Source organism: Gopherus evgoodei, chromosome 1 (genome assembly GCF_007399415.2).
Source record: "Gopherus evgoodei ecotype Sinaloan lineage chromosome 1, rGopEvg1_v1.p, whole genome shotgun sequence".
Lineage (NCBI taxonomy): Eukaryota > Metazoa > Chordata > Testudines > Testudinidae > Gopherus > Gopherus evgoodei.
The window spans coordinates 279,859,507-279,872,546 of record NC_044322.1 but is presented as its reverse complement, the minus strand read 5'-3'; the positions used below and the strand labels follow the sequence as shown (position 1 = coordinate 279,872,546).

General features: G+C 43.2%; 1 pseudogene; it reads left to right on the top strand.

Moving 5' to 3' along the window:
• Positions 1-528: 528 nt before the first annotated feature.
• LOC115644948 overlaps positions 529-13,040 on the top strand; it is a 74,443-nt pseudogene continuing 61,931 nt past the window's right edge.

The following is a 13,040-nucleotide window of genomic DNA, read 5'->3' as shown; positions in this document are numbered from 1 at the left end:
TTGGTGATTGATTGTTCATTTGGCCCAAAGGGGGATGACCAGTTCCCACTGGAAGGGCACAGCTGGGCCTCAGCAGTGAATTGGCATGGATGAAGGGACATACTCTAGGGTCAATGGATGCATCTCTTACATTTGTTGGCCAGGGAGGGGCTATGTGAATGGATCAGTGTGCATTTGGAGATTCAGTAATGAGCAATTCACAGATTCCAAAACCAGAAGGGGTCATTGTGATCATCTAGTCTGACATCCTGTATAACACAGGCCATAGAAATCCCCTCAAACATATCCCATAGCATAGGAAAACATCCAGTTTGATGTAGAGAGGCGGAGTGGTCTCTCTCCTTGTCTGAGTGAGAAGGACCACTTTCCACCTCCTGGTGGGTGGAGCCAGACCAGGCCTGTCCCTTGCGCTAGAAGCTGAGAGGCAGGACAGGAAGGATAAGAAGCAGAGCCTCCAGCTCAGTTGGGAGAGAGCCAGGGAAGAAGTTGGACACCTCCACCTTGCTGCTGGCTTCTGGAAGAGGGACCATGCTGAACCAACCCCTGTTCTTGGAGGAGGAACCCAAGGAGCTGCTGGGACTGCAGTCCAACGAGTACCCTGAAAAGCTTCTAAGACTTCTGGCTGCCAAGTACGCCAGGAGACGGAGGACCCTTGAACTACAAAGCCCTATCCCTGGAGTGAGGTAGGAAGAAGGCAAGGGAAAACAACTGTAGTCCAGTTTTGCTGTTTGGGGTGGCAGCTTCCTCACCTTAGGCTGAATGGCCTGTGTTTGTCTGCTGTCTGCCCAGCTGGAGAGCTGGGCTTAGACTGATGTTGCTCTGCCCCGCCCAAAGGACTGAGCGAGACTGTGTTTGTTTGCTATCTTCCCCAGCCCAAAAGCTAGGCCATAGACTGCCTATTGCTGTGTACCATCCAGAGAGTCAGAGCTCTGATGATATTGATTGCTGGCCAGAGGGCTAGGCTAATGACTGCCTATTGCCCTGTCCTACCCAGAGGGTCAGGGCCCTGACTCTGTCAATTGCTGCCTGCCCTAGTGTGACCAGTGTCCCAGTGAGGGACATCTAACGTCACTCAAATAGAGTGAAATGCAAATAATGGGGCAGATAATCCCCAAAGCTTGTGTATATTTTCAATACTTAGATTTACCAAGCCAGCATAAAAGAGCTTATTTATCATCTCACTGGTTGCCCAGAAGCCAACAACACAGTTCCCTTGAAGTAAAACCCAGTCTCAGGGCTCCATCCAGGTACTCAAGTCAAATATGATGAAGATTTCTGAAAATCTTATTTCATCATATAAAAGAAAAGGTTCTACCAATCCCAAAAGATCAGACACATTACCTTCCAGGTTAATGAATATTCCAGAGCTTATCCAACTACACACTCACAGCCAATTTTTATTAACTAAACTAAAATTTATTAAAAAGAAAAAAGAGAGAGAGTATGGTTAAAAGATCAATATACATACAGACATGAGTTCAGTTCTTGAAGTTCAGATTCATAGCAGAGATGGTGAACTTTGTAGTTGCAAAGAGTTCCTTTAGAATTTAGTCCATAGGTTATAGCCAATGTCCAATATCACCTTCAGGGAGTACCAGCATAACTGGGATTTAAATCTGGTGACTCAAACTTCCCTTGATGAAGCTTAAGCAGATCTGAGATCAGAAGGATTGGGACCCAAACATCTTTTATACAATTCAGGTCTTCTTTGACAAGTGGGAGTCCCTCAGGGAACAATAGGTAATTAGAGTGATTTTGAAGCAGGTTCATCACCAGTACTTAGCTATATGAATTAACATAAGGCAATTGCCTGTTTTTCCACCATTCACAGGTGATTTGCTATACACTTCAAAGAGAGATGAATACAGTGATTTCCTATGTTCATAGTTCATTTAAATGCTAGGAAGTTCTTTTGATCTCTGAATTAACAGAATACAGCATAGACAGACTGTTGATTACATTATTGACCATTTCCCATATATATGAAAATACACAAAAACAAAAATTATCTCCCCATATGTTTTTAAGGGTTGAATCTGAGTCATTCATCCTGCAGGATGTTTAACCCTTTCTGGCCATGCAACACACCTAGCCAGAAGGCAGGACTAAAGACTGCTCCATACTCTGCCCTGCCCAGAGGGCCAGAGCACCAGGCCATATTTTCTATTCCATCCTAGCCAGCAGGCTTTGGGCTGAAAACTGCTCCTTGCTCTGCCCTGACCCAGGGACAGACCACCCAACTGTATCTTCTGGCTGCCCTAGCTTGGAGGCTAGACTAAGGACTGATTGCCAAGGGCCTAGGGCGATAGACTAGTGATGTGCTAATTCCCCTGCTGATAGACTTTGGCTGCTATGATGTAGTGAGGAGGAGTCACCTCCCGCTGAGCCTGAGGGGGGAGGACGACCCCTAACTCACAACACTTGATTTTTAAAATAGTTAGTGATGAAGAATCCACCACAACCTTAGAAAGTTGTTCCAATGTTATTAATTACCCTCACTGTTAAAAATATTCACCTTATTTCCAGTCTGAATTTATCTTGCTTCAACTTCCAGCCACTCGATCATGTTATACCTTTCTCTGCTAGACTGAAAAGCCTATTATCAAATATTTGTTCCTCATGTAGGTGTTTATAGACTGTAATCAAGTCACCCCTTAACCTTCTCTTTGTTAAGATAAATAGATTGAGCTCTTTGAGTCTATCACTAGAAGGCACATTTTCTAATCCCTTACACATTCTAGTGGCTCTACTGAGAAACTTTTACAATTTTTCAACATTCTTCTTGATTGGGGACACCAGAACTGGATGCAGTATTTCAGCAGTAGTCTGACAAGTATCAAATACTGAGGTAAAATAACCTCTTTATTCCTACTCAAGATTCCCCGGTTTATGCATTCAAGAATTGTATTAGCTTCTTAGGCTAAAGTGTGACACATGTTCAGCTGGTTAGCCACCATGATCCCCAAATCTTTTTTACTCACTGCTTTGCAGAATAGAGTCCCACAAACTCTAGGTATGGCATATGTTCTTTGTTCCTAGACATGTACATTTATATTTAATTATATTAAAGCAAGTATTGTTTTCCGTTACCCAGTTTACCAAGTGATCCAGAATGCTTTGTATCAGTGACCTTCCCTCTTCATGTTGACCATTCCCCCAATTTGGTTGTCATCTTCAAACTTTATCAGTGGTGATTTTAAGTTTTCTTCCAGGTCATTAATAAAAATGTTAAGTAGCACAGGGTTTAGAACAGATCCCTGCAGGGCCCCACTAGATCCCTGCAGGGCCACACTGTTCAACAAAGATCCCCCATTTACAGTTATATTTTGAGACCTATCAGTTATACATTTTAAAATCCATTTAACATGTGATATGCCAGTTTTATACCTTTCTAGTTTTCTTAATCACAATGTTATGCTGTACCAAGTAAAATGCCTTTCAGAAGTCTAAGCATATTACATCAAAACCTTTGATTACCTTAATCAACCAAATTTGTAATCTCATAAAAAAATCAAATTAGTTTGACAATATCTGTTTTTCAGCAACCAATGTTGATTGACATTAATTATGTTACTCTCCTTTGAGTCTTTATTAATGAAGTCCCATATGAGCCACTCCACTCTGTGTCTGACTGACAAGGCTTATAATTACCTGGGTCATCCCATTTATCCTTTTTATATATTGGCACAACATTAACTTTCTTCCAGTATTCTAGAACTTCCCTGGTGTTCCAAGACTTACTGAAAATCTGCTTTAATGGTCTAACCAGCTCTTTTAAAACTCTTGGATTCAGAGACTGGTGCGTCCTCATGCTGGGGGCCACAAGCTAAAGGGGAGGACATATGACAGCCACGTGTCTCCTCTACCCAGTCACCCCGGCCCTGTGCCCGTCCTTGGACCACAGCACTTTCCTTGCCCCATGTTACCTGAGGAGGGGGGCCTCTCTGTAATTCTCTCTCTGTGCCTCTGCCCTGGCATGTTTGGCCACTCTCCATGGCATCTGGGTGGAGAGTGGGATGCAGCCGCTTCTGTCTGAGAGAGCCTGGCTGGGAGGGTTAGCAGGCTCTGTCAGGCAGAAGCGGCTCCATCCCACTCCCCGTCCAGCTGCCAGGGAGAGTGGCCCAACATGCTGGGGGAGAGGCACAGGGAGAGAAGAACAGAGCATCTCTCCTTCCCCACCCCCAACAGGCCAATCTGTGTCCCCCCTACACATCACCTCTGCTTGGATGCAAGTTAACCAGACCTGGTAATTTTAAAACATCTAACATTAGTAACTGATGTTTAACATCCTACTGAGATACTAATGGAATAGAAAGAGTATTACTATATATGACATGACATCATCTGTTTTTTTCCCAATTATAGAAGATAAATATTTCTGGGTGGAGCTGAGGATTAGGACAAAAAGAGAGTTGTCATAAACAGATAAGTAAGAGTTAATAGAATAGAAGTACTTCATGTCTCTTTTGCCTGTAAAGGGTTAAGTTCAGTGAGCCTGGTTGTCACCTGACCAGAGGACCAATTAGGGGACAGGATACTTTCAAATCTTGAAGGAGGGAAGTTTGTGTGCATGCTGTTAGTTTTTGGTTGTTGTTCACTCTGGGGGCTCAGAGGGACCAGACCTGCAACCAGGTTTCTCTCCAATCTCTCCAATACAGGCTCTTATAAGTTCAGAATAGTGAGTACAAGGTAAATAAAGAGAGTTAGGCTTATGTTTGTTTTCTTTATTTGCAAATGTGTATTTGGCTGGAAGGAGTTCAAATGTGTATTTGTATACTTAGACTGGGAGGGTATTCCCAGTGTCTATAGCTGAAAGACCCTGTAACATATTCCATCTTAAATTTACAAAGATAATTTTTACTGTTTTTTCTTTCTTTAATTAAAAGTTTTTCTTGTTTAAGAACCTGCTTGTTTTTTTTATTTCTGGTGTGAGACACCAGGGGACGGGGTCTGGATTCACCAGGGAATTGGCGGGGAGAAAGGAGGGAAGGGGGAGAGAGAGGTTAATTTCTCTCTGTGTCAGGATTACTTTCTCTCTCAGGGAGAATCTAGGAGGGGGAGAGAGAAGGAGGGGGGAAGGTGAATTTTCCTCTCTGTTTAAAAATTCAAGGAGTTTGAATCACAGTGATCATCCAGGGTAACCCAGTGAGGGGAAGCCTGGGAGAGGCAATGGTGGGGGAAAGGGTTTACTTTCCTTGTGTTAAGATCCAGAGTGTCTGGGTTTTGGGCATCCCCCGGCAAGGTTTTGGGGGGACCAGAGTGTACCAGGCACTGGAATTCCTGGTTGGTGGCAGCGCTACAGGTTCTAAGCTGGTAATTGAGCTTAGAGGAATTCTTGCTGGTACCCCATCTCTTGGATGCTAAGGTTCAGAGTGGGGAATTATACCATGACAAGAGTGCATGGATACAGATCATTTTCCAGGGGCTGAGTGTAATTTGGCTGGTGATGACACAGCGGAGTGTCTGGCAGGGGAGCTGCCTGGCTTTCAGAGATGAACAAAGCCAGGAGCGGGGTAAATCGGCTGGTGGCTAAATAATATGGATGGGAAAGGTCTATGATTGTCTGTCTGTGACTGGGGAGTGAATACAGCTTTGAGTGCTGTTAGAGAAAGAATTGTTAACATGCTGGTAATCCAGCTTGGGAGAGGCAACCAAGCAAATTGCTGGTACCTCCTGGTGGCAAGTGCCTAGTGCAAGTAATTGTTCAAATGTGTATGGGGAGGGGTGTCCGATACTTTGATAAAACAGAACTGGAAGCAGATTAGGAGAAGGCATCTTTCCAGTGGGGTTGGGGCTCTTAATGTCTGGTACATAGATGGGCTATGCTCCTTCTTCACACTCTTAATGCTTGTGTGAGGTGAGGGTAATGGGAACCGGGTTAACAGGAGGGGGGCTGATGGCTGCTCTCCACCAGGTGGAATGGATTACCAAGGAGGGATGACCTGCACTGAGCAAATTATTGCCAGATCTGTTATTTAACAAGGTTGCAGCCTGGTTAAACTGCATATTTCAGAGATTACTAGCTCTAGAAATATTAAATGGTAACTAAAAGCATTTTTGACTTGTTTTCTGGCTCACAATGTACAGACTACATGGGTCATATTGTCTGGACTGAACATTAACATGAATTCCTTTTAAGATTTTGCCATGGTTTTGGTTTTTGATGAAATGCTTTTATGTGACACTGCTTTGCTTCCATACCCGCTGCTCTCTATCAAGACAAAAATATGTACACCATTTGTTAGTTTTTCATAGAAATGTATGCAAGATTGAACTGGGGGTGAAGGGTACTTGGACTATACTTTTAATTGTAGAGCCTGTATCTGTTTTTGTTAATTGATATCAACTATGATATTTTTCAAAGAGAATTAATGCGGTTTTATATTTTTAATGTATTTACTCTGGATTGTCCATTTTTCAGGATATTCAGCAACATAAAATGGTGCAGCTTATAATTTCTCCCAAAATAGCTCACATGCACTAATGCATATTTCAATTGCTAAGATATGTATCCATTCTTGCCATTTGCTGTTGTGATTTATATAGCATTGATGCCATGTAACTAGAATCAGAAATGGAATTAAAGAAAGCCACCAGTGTGGCTAATTTGCCACCTATTCATGTGAATGCTGGTTTCCAATGAAGGGGCCCAGCAACCATACCATTTCTCTTTCTTCTCCCACTACCCCCAGAAGGTCCTATGGATGGAATTGGTTGTGCTGCACAAAGTGTAATCAGTTGTGACTGGTGCACTTCAAAAATCATAGGAGGAGGGTGAGCAGAAGGGAAGAGAGAGAGGTGCCACTGCCATTCACTGAACAGATCAGTGGGTTAACTAGAGATTGTCAAAAATATTTCATCAAGACATTTTTTTGAGTACAATAGAATTTTTATGATTTTTTTTTATTTTGGTCAATTATTTTTCATTTTTTTCCAATTACAAACTGGAAACTGAAAACCAAAAATGCTCACTAAAAATATTCTGGTTCTGGTAATGTTTAGGGGTTTCAGTTTTTGCAATTTTTACCAGGAATGTTTTTGAAAACCTTTTTTTTCAGTTTTGATTTTCCATCAAAAAGAAAAATGTCATGAGAAATTTCAAAGAAAAACCAAAAAAAACTTTTCAAAATCTCCTGCCAAATATACTTGGTCTTTTTCAACCAGTTAGTCTAGTAATTATCTAACAGAAGGTCAGGGTTCCATATTCTTCTTCTGCCCTGGCTCTGCTCTCTGTGCTCCCTGTCACCTCATCCCTGAACTCATTCTGGCAGCTCCCAGGACAGATTGTTGGTATAGGAGTCCCCAGCCACCTGAAGCAATCCCCACTCTCTTCACAAGGTGGAGCCTTCAAGCAGGGGGATGATAAATTAGCTTTTGTTCAGGCTTGAAGCATAACAGCCGCTGCCTGTCTTGTGTGCTCTCTTGCTGTGGCCACGTCCACACTACAGAGTAAGATCGAAATTAATAAAATCGATTTTATAAAACAGATGTTATAAAATCAATTTTACACGTCCACATAAGGGCACATTACTTCGGTGGTGTGCGTCCATGGTCCCAGGCTATCATCGATTTCCGGAGCTGTGCACTCTAGGTAGCTCAGTAAAAGAATGGGACCAATAACTTTGATTTCCGTCCACACTAACCCTAAATCGATTTAGTAATATCGATTTTAGGGTTACTCCTTTCGTTTAGCTGGAGTACAGAAATCGATTTTAAGACCCCTTAAAATTGATTTTAAGTGCCTTGTAGTGTGGACGGGTACAGCGTTAAATCGATTTAACGCTGTTTAAATCGATTTAACTCTGTAGTGTGGACCTGGCCTGTGTATCACCCCTGATGTCATCACAGCCCCTTTCTGCAACCAGAATCTGCAGAACCAAAGTCTGATCTGCAATTGAATAGCTAGATTGTATTTAAAAATAAACAGTTAGGGTTTTGTTCGGCTCTGGACTTTTGCACTTGGCCCAGTCATTTGAATGGTGGTGAATTGAACCATTTAAGAGATATATGTGGTGCATATTATCATATTCATATTCATGGGTTCCTGGTGCATAGTACAATTACCACCAGTATAATATGATGCCACTGAAAAGGTTAAGTAATTTGAATGCTAATATCATTCTTATTTTTAAACCAGTTCCTTTCAAATGTGTCATACGCACTTGTCCTCATCCAAGATTAACGACATGACAAGTTTGAACTTTTAAAAGCAAGCCACTGAAGTTATTGGGAGAGCATAAAAAGGTCACATTGCTTTGGACAAAAAAAGAAACATGTAAGCTTTCCCCAGTTCCATGAGGAAAAAGTGGCATATTTACCCAAGTTTCCTGAAACTTTCCAAAAGAATGTAAAGATCAAATGGGAGAAAATTAGCCCAAAAGGGGTGGGTTGGTTAGCTAGTTGATTGTATGAAAACTAGAATAGAATAGAACGTGTTCTGCAATTTTATTACTGCTGGTAAGACATGTTCTGACTCTTCCTTCTTCCATTTTGTTCTTTAATTTCCTTTGTTTTCTGAGAACTAAAACACATCAGTGCCAATTCCCCATGGCACCTGACCCTTTACGCTACTTTGGCCATGAAAGAGTTAAAAATGGCTGCAGAGAAGCCCCTCACCCTCACTCCCATGTAAGGGCCAATCCCTGGACGGTGTAGCAGGGGTCAGCCACCTCTTGCATGCGGCTTGCCAGGGTAAGCATCCAGTTTGTTTACCTGCCACGTCCACAGGTTCGGCCAATCGCCGCTCCCACTGGCCACGGTTCTCTGTCCCAGGCCCATTGGGATGGTGGGAAGCCGTGACCAGCACATCCCTCTGCCTACATCGCTTCCCGCAGCCCCCATTGGCCTGGGACTGAGAACCGTGGCCAGTGGGATCTGCGGTCAGCTGAACCTACCCATGCGGCAGGTAAAGAAACTGGCCCGGCCCGCCAGGGTGCTTACCCTGGAAAGCCATGTGCCAGAGGTTGCTGACTCCTGGTGTAGAGCAGGGAAACAGCCATACACTACCCTTTCCTTTGCAGCTGCTCTGAGGGGCTGCTCAAAACTTATTCTGAGGTCAAAACTGGCTCTCAAAGAGCCACAGATACCGGAGAGTCCCAAAGTAGATTCAAGTTACCTTTGCTTCCTCTCTACTCCATTCCTTGCCAATCACTGTGGTGTATGGAGTACTGTGTGTTGGGATTGTAAACTCTCATTTTAAGTGTGTGTGGGGGGGAGGGAGTGGATCCAGCTTGCAGGCTACAGATCTCTGTAGCAAAATGTGGGAGCAGTGTCCCTCTGGGGGGGGGAGCCATCTTAAAGCAAGGTGGGGGTGAGTTGTACCTCACTGCCCTAGGGAGTAGATGGTGTATTCTCTTTCTCTCAATTTTGATGTTCTTGTGTGGTGTCGTTCTGAATTCTCAGAAACAGTGCAGTGTTACATTGCAACCTTCCAACAAGAGTATTTGTTTTTCTCTAATGTGTCTGTATGTGGTGAAACATAGCAATCACAGTTTGGCCAGAACAGAGAATTGGTTCTGGGAGGAGGGGTTTGTTGGTTCTAACTCTGTTCTGGAGCTAGCAGAGAATGGCCAATACTCAAAGAGGGCAGAACAGGATGGGCGATGAGCAGCATTTCCATACAAACACAGTGGAGGAGACTCCCCCAGTTGGTATTAGAATGATGGGACCACAAAACTATACTGTCTGAGCCATTAAGCTGAATATAATGAGTATACAAAAACGATGATGGTACAATGGAAACTACATAGTGAAAAAATGTTTTTTAAACACAAAGAAGAGTCACAGGGCTTAAGAGCATCAGATCATCTAGTCTGACCTCCTGGTTCTCCCAGGCCACCACCACCACCCAGCACTCACACACTAACCCAATATTAGACCAAGATATTACTGCTCACAGGAGACTAGACTGTGATGTGCCACAGGCAGAGAATAGGAGGGACCGAGATGCACGAGTGCATTAGGCCCCTGTGATGGCAGGGAAATGATTAAATGAGATATTCCCAGATACTCCTGGCAAGCAGGGCTGGATCCAGGGTTTTTGCCGCCCCAAGCAGCAAAAACAACAACAACAACAACAAAAGGCCGTGGTAGCGATCTGCAGCTCTTCCGCCACAGATTCAGTCTTCGGCAGGAATTCAGCTGCTAGTCCTTCACTCCAAGAGGGAATGAGGCACCCGCCGCCGAATTGCTGCCAAAGACCCAGACATGCCGCCTCTCACTGTTGGCCACCCCAAGCACGTGCTTGCTGGGCTGGTGCCTGGAGCCGGCCCTGCTGTCAAGTGGCCTGTACCCACAAGTTGCAGAGGAAGGCAACGCTCCCCCCGCCATCACTGTCAATCTGTCCTGGAGGAAAATTTGTTCCCAACCCCACATATGGCAATCAGTTAGACCCTGAGCATGTGAGCAAGAACAAGCTAGGCAAGTAGCTGAGAGAGAGAATGCTCTGTGCCACCTCAGAGCCCTGGCCCTCCCTGTTCTGTGTCCATCTCCAGCCATGGCCATCCCTGATGTTTCAGAGGAAAGAGATTAACAAACCAATCAAGCCAGTATACATTGGGGGGAAACAAATCCCTTCCACAGGTGGTCAGTTGATTCCCTGAAGCATGAACTTTTAGGAACATAAGACAAACCAGAAGTGAGCACAAGGGCTGTTGAGCCTCATCCCCTACCATCACAAGCAACCTATATTTCACTCTATCTGGAGCAGCCTATTTACCAGTGCAGGGGCCTCTTATCCAGCCATCCCTTTCAATTCCTCTGGCTCAGGGAGCAACACGATTGGGTTAGCTGCTGTTCTCCCATCCCTCCTTCCTCTGGCTGAGTAGAGCAGAAGAAGGTGACAGGTGTGCTAGTCCCCTGAAATGCTGCATTCTAAGGGGTAAGCAGAGTTATATCAGCTTACGTAGTGTGGTCAAAATTCAATATAAACAGAATGAAGTGTCATTCCAAATGCAATGGAAATACTGCAAGATTTGTGTTGAAATAGTTTTGGAATTTTAGTCCATTGCATTGTACAAAATGTTGAATTGCATGTGAGGCTCCTATAAGCAAGTTTCACTGTGTTTTAAATACACTCACAAGAATCCTAGCAAAGCCAAAAGAACCTCAACAGCTCCAGATCTGCTAGTCCAGTCCCTCCATCCAATGTATAGCAGTCAGACTCACTGGAATGACATCAAGAAACCCAACCTTTAATGCTTTAAGCAAAGGCATCTTCTTCCTCAGTTGATGGAATATTAGGGTAGAGAAAAATTTTAGAGGGCAGCATCCCAAAGACATTGGTATTTAAGTTCTGTTTCAGTGAATAGCCAAGGGGAAAAATGCCATGCACCTTAAAGAGTACAGCCTTCATTCCACTCCTCATGCCCCAGACCCCTCCATATGGCATTCAGAGGAAGATGACAGCCTAGGGTGGGGTGACTTCCTGCATTATAAGGTAATCAGGTACAGGATATAAGAACAGTAACATAAAGGTGGTGGGACAATCCCCCCAGTACCACTCCAAGGCCATCCATATTGGGCTAGAAAACCCATGGCTTTGTGTGGGGTGTTTGTTTATTCAAAAGCAGATATGTTCGAGCTTTAGACTGCTAGTTCATGGCATCACTTGTCCATGAACCAGCAAAGGGGAGGAAAAGAGGTATACGTGAAACATGCGGCATATGGGAGGCGGAGCATTCATTCAGTGGACTCCAAAACTTCCTTCCAGGGACCTTTCTTGTTTAAGGGGATCCATGATATGTTGACTTTTCTTTCCCAAAAAGACAGGTCTACTTTGGTCCACGCATCTGGACAATTCCAGTAGTTGCACACTCCAAGAGACCATTGAGCTGTTGTGCTGGATCTGACATTGAGATGTTACTGCTACTGAAGTTCTTGTGCAATCTGAATTATCTGGAAGCAGATATAATCTCACTCTCTTCCCCACCCCCACTCCGTATTCCATTTACAAAACATGTGCAAAGACATGCCATAAATAGATTTAAATATAGATACAACTAAATATGCCATCAGTGAAATCCAATAATAGAAATTGCAACCAGCCTGATTTAACCCACCATGGATTATTAAAAAGGGATTAGATAGTTTCATTTTCTTTAAATTGTGGTTCTGCTCTGAAAAAGTGATTGCAAAAATGACACTGTGAGATTCCACGTTCATCTGTTTGTTTTTCATATAAAAAATGTTCAGTTGCAAGTTATGAGATGGATTTGCTCATTGCCAGCCCTACAAACTCAGCCTGGACTCTGAGCCAGGCTGGGTTCTTACTGTCTCATGCATCATTACCATTAATAATGGTTCTACAGGCCAAATTGTGCCTTCAGTGACCCCTGTGCAACCACATTGACAGCATGGGCTTTGCGCATACGTAACTCATTGGAACTTGATTAACAATTCTGATGAGAACGCACAGAATCCTTGAAGGAACAGAATCCATCTCTGTCTCTGTATCAGCCAGCTTGGTGTTGCAGGGGTAACAAGAGTAAAACTTATTTTTGTCAGTGAAAAGAAGCAGAAAGTGCCATTTTCCCTATCATTTTTTGGATCGCAGATGCACTTGGAATCAATGTCCCTTGTTAGCTGAAACTCACACTTTAATACTTCTAATAAAAGTTTTCTGCCTTCAAATGGGGTCTATATATTAATATTATAGAAAGATGTTATGCATACTTAGTTATTTTTCAGATTTCTTCTAAAACATTTAACCTGAAATATAAGCATTTTTAGCCGCTGCAATAGATGCAGTACTTTATTAGTCATTTAGCTTAATTCCTTCAAGAAAAATGTATGTGTTATGTTTATTATAATAACAAACAGAATGACCTAATTTTGAAAGAGACAGTACATTTGCAAAAGTTTTTGCTCAGTAAAAAAGACAGCACTTTTTAACAAAGAAGTCACATGATGTCTGTATTATGTTTAAAAAAAGTTTTACACTCATGAATGCTGTCTGGAACTAAAATACCCCCTGCTTGTTGGCAGAGGCTATGATGTGCCTTTTTTATTAGAAGATATCCATCCCAGCACTTTCACTTTTT